The sequence below is a fragment of the Hevea brasiliensis genome, chromosome 4, assembly GCF_030052815.1.
Source record: "Hevea brasiliensis isolate MT/VB/25A 57/8 chromosome 4, ASM3005281v1, whole genome shotgun sequence".
NCBI lineage: Eukaryota > Viridiplantae > Streptophyta > Magnoliopsida > Malpighiales > Euphorbiaceae > Hevea > Hevea brasiliensis.
Window position 1 is genome coordinate 25,802,136 of NC_079496.1, and position 8,714 is coordinate 25,810,849.

Sequence of the window (8,714 nt, forward strand, 5' to 3'; positions counted from 1 at the left end):
AATTCAAAATTATACCTTCTTGTTGTTGCAGAAGACAGAGAGTTTTTTGAGATGAAAGGATCAAAAAATAAAACAAGTTAAGAAGAAATAAGAAAGGGATATATAAATAGTGTTTTTAGCTTCTGTTAACCTACCCACCCAAGGTTAACATTTAATCCCTAGAAGGAAGTTAAATGTTAATAAGGTTAAAAATTAATCTATTCACTTTAAAGCATCCAAACAGTATTAAAAATTACAAGGCTAATTATTAACCCTTATTAACCCCATACTAAATACACTCTTAAGGTTAAAAAGCCTAAAAAGAGAGAGAGAGAAAAAAAAAGACAACTTCAGTTGTAAATTAAGTAATTTTTTTAGGTTTTGAATGGATAATAATAATAATATTATTATTATTATTATTTAAGCCAAACTCATGGTTTGATTTTATATTTCTATTTTGGGAAGGAAAATTCAAAATAAAAATCTAGGGAACAGCAAAAGAACAAATTGAGCTCACTTGTTTGAAATAAAATTGGGTTATTAAAAATCCTGGAACCCCAATTGGCACACACCAACTTTAGGGGTTGATTGTTTGGGAAACATTGTGTAAGAAGTTGGAAACCCTAATTTTGATTTTTTTCTCTTCACCTTCTACTGATTTAGGGGTTGATTTTTTATATTGATATCAACCAGAGAACCAGATTATACTCAAAATCATTGTTTGCTTTGCAAGAAAATCATGGAACAATTCCATATGCTAATCATGGGTCATGGAATAATGTTATTTTGCTTCTTTGCAATGTTTAGATTTTTTGTTTCATCCACAAGAGGACATTGAAAAGTTGGATTTTGAACTTAAAATTTTAAAGAAGAGGAATTATCAATGGAGAAACTCAATTATTATGTCTTTAGATAAATTGATAGGCTTTTTAAAATCTTCCATTTAAATCCATAAAATTAAATATTTTCTAAAATATTTATGAAAAAAAAAATAAAGTTCAATTTCACCCCTAAACTTTTAGCTCATGTCCAAATAAATTCATTTTATGCTTTGTCCCAATTAATCCACAACTTTCTATTTAAACTTTTCAAAAATTAAAATAATAATTTTCTAATTAATTTTTATGTTGATAATAATAATTTTATAGTAAAAATATATTAATGTTTTTTTATTAAAAATTAGAAATTTAATATTTTAATTTTTTTTAAAAATTATGGATTAATTGGGATAAAAACTTAAAAATGAGCTTATTTGAATATAAATAAAAAAAATTAAAGGTAAAATTAAGCTTTTCTCCTTATAACAATACCTCTAATAAAGACAACTTTGTAGCTAATATAATATACAAAGGAGCCAAGAAAGGTGATACTAAATAATCTTAAGTAGTTGAGGTGGACAAGGGGGCAGGGTCATAATTCAAGAATTGACCTTTTTTATTTGGCAACAAACAAGAGCACAAGGTCACAAGTGCACAACTTTGGTGCCTAACACTCCCCACCAACACCAAAAGTTAGGGGAGGAAAGCTATTAGTAGTCCATACCTTTAGACATGGAAAAGTTTGGTATCTAGTTTGGCTTTTTTCCAAATGGTTATGTGCATATATTGTATTTTATATTGTATACATAAGTCACAATGATGGAGTGGAGCCTTAGACTTTTATCCTTCTTTTGCCCTCCATGATTGTACTATCTAGTTCTTTAGAAAAGCTCTTGGCTAGCTAAATTGCACAAAGCTATCCACTAATTGGACAAAAAAAAAAAAAAATCAGAAAATTCAAGTCCCCACATGAGCCTTGATTGGTGAGATATATTAATTATTATCATTTATATTTAGTCATGAATTGTTGGTGAAAATAGTTAGCATTAGACAAAAATAATATAGAGAAAAGATCAAATAAATCTCTGAATTTTAGTAAAGAGTTAAATAAGTTTAAAATTAAGTTTTTGATTAAATACACTTTGTATTTTCAATTAAGACTAATTAAGTCCACACTTAATAAAATATTTTTTTTTCTTAATTTTACATATTAAAAATTATTTATTAATTTTTATTAAAACAAAATTAAAAAAATTTAAAAATATGATGAATAAAAAATGTTTAATATTAAAATTATTATTTTTAATATTTTATTATTAAAAAATAATATTTTATTAGATATGAACTTATTTGACCTTAATTAGAAGGACATAGGTTTATTTGACACAAAACTTAATTTTGAACTTATTTGACCTTGATTGAAAGCATAAGGATTTATGCATAATTGCTGATTTGAGTAAGGAGAAGATTAGAAGTGTCCAAATGCCTAAATTCTTGATGAATTGTGAAAAGAAGTTACAGATCTTGTGATGCTTTCAACCTACAAAGTCAATCACCACCACTACCATTTCCACTTCTTACAACCCAATACCTACTAATTCGGCATTCAAAATTGACAAATTTTTGTTTATTTATTGTCCATTTTCAGAAGTTTACGCAATTTAAGTGGGAAAAGATAGGTAGAGAAAGAATATGAAAGTGACTGTACCCCTAATACTCGGATAGTCCACAGAACCACCTTCATAGAAGGATAATTATCATCATAATCATATTATTATCAGTCTGTTTGAAAATTAAAAGTTATACTAAAAATTTAATTCAATTAAATTCTTTTTTTTTTTAAAATAAAAAAGTGAAAAAAGCTCAATTTAAAAAAAAATAAAAATTAAGTTAAAAATTATATTATTATATTATCATGTGAAAATTCAATTTAATTTTTTTTTCTTACATATAATTTATGTAAAAGGCACAAAGCCCAATCTAATTTCACAGCAATAAAAAAGATATCACTATTATAAAATTGAAATAATATAAAAATAAATTTAATAACCATTATACTAAAATATGCGGTTTTACTATGAATATTTTAATTTATTTAACATAAATCTTGATAGCCATATTTAATTTAACGATTATAAAATTCATTTTCATACAAAATCGAATATGCGCTTTAAAAACAATTATCATCACTCAAATACCATATTAAAGAGCATAAATATGACTTAGCCTATCATTAAGGTTACATTTTTATTTGCTAAGAAAATGAAAATGAAAAATGAAATGATCTAAAAAACAATTTTTTAATATTACTTTTAAGTTTGAATGGAGGTCCAAATGGCTTTTTTTTTTTTTTTTTTTTGATATTACCATTGAATTAGACTCAATCATCTCAGTAGCAAAACCTTACTATAAGGCAGAAAGCTGAGAAGACATGTAAAGATAAACTGAGGATGCTTTATTAATGCTTGTTGCTTAGTTTATAAGGCCTTCAAACTAGAATTTTTCAAATCAAGCCTCTTAAGCTATAGTGGGAACTCAAAATCTAACAAAACCTTTTGTTCTTCATGTTGATCAATCCTTGGTCCAGACTTTGAAGACGTGCATAAATCCTTTTGATTGTTACCAGTAATTTAGAATCAGAATAATGAAGGATAAATGCTTTCAACTAATTCAAATTCTTCTCTGCCACTAATGAAGAATCAAGGACACAGGCCATTAAATAATGGTGCAAGCAAATCTCTTAGTTGTGGAGCATCATTCTTGCAATTAGGAATCTGCATAAAGGTTTTGTTCTGGACCAAGAAAATGCAATCAGTTCCCACCTGTCAACTAAGTAACAATTTTCTGGATATTTTAATGTAGCAATTAAATATCTTTTCATTTTTCATCAAACTAACAGAACTGAATGGCAAAAAAGAATTCATATAGCTGACTCCAACTACTTTGGAATTAAGGCTTAGTTGTCGTTTTCACCAAACTGGTGACACAATCAGCCACATGTACAAGCTCTCTCCAGCTAGTCATAGACATCTATAACAGCACTTAAAGAAGAAGGAGACGTTCTTGAAGTATCAAGAATCAAGAAGAAAGAGCAAGATAGACTTGTGAGTGCAATGGTACAGAAATTAAAGCTGAGTAGAGTGTACAAAAGGAAAATCCAAAAGGATGTGTTTTATGCAAAAAACTGCAAAATAAATTATAGACTGTGAGATTCGCCTACTCTATAAAAAATTCACTATCAAAGAAAATTTTATCAAATTCTCAAACTCTAAAAGAACTCACTCACAAACGCAAACCTCAACATGCCTAGTGGTGCTTTCAACTCTTACAATAATCTAAAGCACACATACAATCTCTCACACATATGCTCTCTCTCCCCCTCACATGCACAAACCATAAGCTTGAGCCACAAATTTTATGGTACTTTAAAACTCCCACATAAAAAAAAAAGGTTTATTCAAGCAAGTAAGAAAAATTCCTAAACTTAGTATTCGGGTTGGTATGATACGTTAATTGTCAACGTCAAAACTTGCATTCAAGAACAATGGAAAGATTGGTGATGAACTAACGGAAGACTGATCTTACATAGTGAAGTCCACTGCCTCTAAAGTAAGTCCAATACTAGCCACTGCTGCTTTATCATAGACAACTGAACTAAAAACTGGAGTTCAAGGCATTTTTCATCAATGTGCAGAAGAAAAAAATAAAGAAAACAATTGGTTGAGTCTTAGCAAATTATAGTGTTCTATAGGATGCTGCAAAAGGATTCATATATGGACTCCAACTAAGTGGAAGTAAAGCATGGTTGAGCCTAATCAAGTACTAGATAGTAACAAAAGAAAGAAAATAAAATAAGGTTGCAATGAAAAGGTGTTGGTCCTCTACTTTTCAGAGAATCGAGTAATTGTGCAAATAAAACTATAACATTACAAATGTATCATCATCAAAAACTCAACATTGTAAAATAAACACATAACTGTAAAAAAATATAACTATATCTCCCGTTAAATGATCCTATTGTTTGTAATTGTGGGAAGTATGGCACCTTTAGGTTCCCCAGTCCAGCTCCCACCTAACTTCTGGGTTCTTGTATTGCATTTCATTTAGAGTAATTATCACCACTGCAACAGACTTGTTCATTGATGTTATTCCAGCATTTTTGTGTGATTTTGTTATTCCAGAAAGAGACATTTAGTAATCCATGTTAGTTATGCTTATACACTGCACAGGTCTCTCCACATACTAGTTTAGACTTTCGGATTAAATACTCCAGCACATTCTAAATTAAAACCAACAGCATCCAGGAACAATCTGGCTAATTGTTCCAACAATCTGAAACCTCACCACATATATGCAGAAAATCAGAGATCAGAAAGCCAAAAAAAAAAAAAAAAAAAAAGAAGATAAATATGTTGTAAATGGATTGAATCATGCTTTTAAAGGACAAGTGAGCCTAAAATCCTTTAGGTAAATTACAAAAATCCCCTTACATTGGTCAAAATCACACTTATATCCTCAGTTTTTGAAAAGCGAATAAAATAGTATTTGAATTTTGAAAACAAAATTATACTTTCATTATTTTTTGCTCCCTCACCATCTAAGTAAAATAATCTTTTAATTGCTTACCTTTCAGTTAAAACAACATTTTAGTAACTTACCTTATAACCTTTTGGGATTAAGGAATTGTTTCTCTTGAAAACTCACAGACTAATATGAAACTAATTATAAATATAAACTTAGAGAACTAGTATATGAGATTTTGAAGGGACTAAAATATAGAGAAAGTAAAAAAAAAAAAATTGTGAGCTATTTAATTCATTTTTGAAAGTTGAGGATTGAAGCATGAATTTTGCTTAATGTCCAGCGGCTTTTTGTAATTTATCCAAATTATTTCCATTTGGATTTGTAAAGAGATTATGTGGCCCAAGAAAAGGCATCCCATAAAGTACAAATACAAATGAATAGAATGTTGCCCATGAACTGTAAGCACTGCTAGAGTTAGTTACGCAAAGCTTGCATATCTTCTAATCTCAAAATGCCCAATTTTCCTTGGAAGCTCGAGTCAAACAGTAACACAGTTGCCCAAGGTAGAGACATTCCAAATTTCGGAAGGTTATGAAGTGAATGGACACTTTTGCTGCTGGCTAGGCCTTCCATTTGTTGCGCTCCAAAAGGAAAGTTTGACAATGATTTGAGTTAGAGATGCCAAAGAAATAATAGAAAAGAACAACTCGCCTACATTTTCCCTCTATACTCCTAGCTCTAGCTTATCAAGTAACTACTGGCCGAAAAAAACAAAAAGGAAATTATATGAGACAGTCACCAAGCACAGAATTGTATTCTTAAACAAGTTGTGGGTTCCTCTATAAGCTGATTGCACCAAAACACAAGGTGAACAGCTCTGAGCAGTCCCTTCATATGATTTGCCATTAGTAAAAAGCCATCTAAGAAAATTATAATTCTCCTGCAGGATGGCAATTGGTAGAGGTGGGGTGGAAATATAATAGCGTTTCTGCGAAATGTGGTGGTGTGGACAAAAATAATTTTGTTACATAATAATTAGTGAAGCCAAATGATCACGGTAGTATTCCTTTTTGCAAAGAGAATGAAAATATCCTTTTTTGTGTGTGCTGAATGACAGAATAGCCCTATGCCATATGAGGATGTTAAAAACTACATGCGAGTAAAGCAGGCATATTCTTACTAGAAGCAATCCTCGCCGACCCCATATGTGACTCTTTTCCAGAGGTAACTATCTCTATGTCCTCTGCAGTTTGCCTAAGAAACTGACAGTGGATCAACCTTAAGCCAGACAGTGGATAATTCCTAATCAGAAATCGAAACAAAGAACTTTTTTTTTTTTAGTTTCTATTTAATGCTCCTTCAGCCATATTGTTGAGCCATTTTGCACCATTAAGGCCTGGCATGTCTTTGAGTGAGGATGAACTCTCTAGGAAACTACAGCTTGGAAGAGTTTTGAGAACTTGTGATGCTAAGGGTTCCTCAATGGAAGTCATTACAATGATCAGCGAAAAATTGGTAGGAAAAGAGTTATGGATATTACCACTTTTATCAATCATTTAGCTACTGTTTGGTGTTTTGATCCCATTGTTCAAATGATAAATTATCATGTTCAGGAGATGGTGGTCCTCCTAAAGCATGTCAATAGTCTCTTACATTACATATATATATATTTTCCTTCTTGAGAACTCAAAGCTATGGTCCTTGATCACAAAGTTTATGGACGAGTAAACAATTTAACAAGTTTGTCTGCAATACAAGTCTCTAATGAGGTCTGAAGCAATTTAATTACCTAAGAACAGTTTTTGTTACAACTCAACTTAGGAGTATTCTTGCACTTACTTTCAAGATTTATTTTAATAATTCAAATTGTACCTTCATCTTCTATCACCAAAACAAACTTACATATGTTTTTATATTATGATAACTTAAAAATATAAGATCTGATGCATCTGTGATATACAGATAAGCAAAAAGAAGGATCCTGGAAAAATATTGTGAATGGTATGAGACCTAGATCACATTTGCAAATTGGTAACAAGAAGTACCAAAATTTTTTATTTTATTGTGCATTCAATTTTACATGTTGATATCACACAATAGGAAAAATGGAATCTCTAAAAATCAGATATTAGGAAAAATGGAATCTCTAAAAATCAGATATTACCTATAAAGATTCAGCACTATCAGCAGCCATGAGCATACGTAGAACGGTAGCAGACAAGCCGAAACATAACTTAGGTACTTCCAATTGTCTTACTTGAAAAAGAAATATTTTTTCATGATCCAGTACCAAGTCTAAAGCCCGTGCAAAAGCCATATCTCCCCGCCCTCTTTTTAGTCAAATTGTACAATAGAATAGAAGGCAAAATGCAAACTTCATCAGCAAGCACCTGACAAAGTCAAATGATTTTTCACAGTTTCACTTTCAATCAAACTGTTATGGAAAGTCAATCATTATGTTATGGAAAGTCAATCACTATATTATTTCTCTGTATATTTTGTATTCTGTATTCCTATTTAGGATTTCTTATTTAGGAATTCTTCCTAATTAGTAGAACACAATTATAGAAATCAATTGTATATATATACCCATGTACAGATTAATTGACATCAATGAGAATCATCTCTTTCTACATGGTATCAGAGCAGGTCATCAATCTAGGGTGACTATTTGTTCTCACTACCCAGCTCAGGAGAGACCTTGGCCGCCGACCGGCTGTTTCAACCCCGATCAACATCACCGGCGTCGTCTCAACCCCCTCATTCCACTACTGTGTGCTGTTGCCTGATCCAGTATAACCATTAAAGGATTTCTGAGGTTTGGCTCTCAGATCCTATTTTGGTATTTGCTTGATTTGTGATTTTGAGTTATTTTGCTACTATAAGCACTTTGGATTAGCGTTTTGGTTAGTTTTCTTTGTCTCAACAAATGGCAGACAAAAAGAATGTTATTTCTGATGTGATTTCGGTGATGACTAAAATCACAGAACACAAATTTAATGGTTCGAATTACCTGGAGTGGAGTAAGACTGTTAGGGTCTATTTGCATAGCATTGATAAGGATGATCACCTTACTAAAGATCCACCCACTGATGATACACGACAAACTTGGCTAAGGGAGGATGCTCGATTGTTTTTGCAGCTTCGGAACTCGATTCATAGTGAGGTAATTAGTTTAATTAATCACTGTGAATTTGTTAAGGAATTGATGGATTACTTAGATTTTCTGTATTCTGGTAAATGGAATATCTCCCGTATTTATGATGTTTGTAAGGCATTCTACCGTGCTGAGAAAGAGGATAAGTCTCTCACGGCTTATTTTATGGATTTTAAACGGGTATATGAGGAACTTAATGTATTATTGTCTTTTAGTCCTGATGTGAAAGTTCAGCA

At 31.0% G+C, this 8,714-nt stretch overlaps 1 long non-coding RNA gene across 1 annotated transcript; it reads right to left on the reverse strand.

Annotated features, from left to right (window-relative positions):
* Nucleotides 1-3,231: 3,231 nt before the first annotated feature.
* On the reverse strand, nucleotides 3,232-7,750 carry LOC131179272 (uncharacterized). The gene is made up of 2 exons (XR_009148234.1): nucleotides 7,486-7,750; nucleotides 3,232-3,589 (listed from the first exon to the last, which is right to left on the reverse strand). It is a non-coding gene; the product is annotated as an uncharacterized LOC131179272 (long non-coding RNA).
* Between the last annotated feature and the right edge of the window lie 964 nt (nucleotides 7,751-8,714).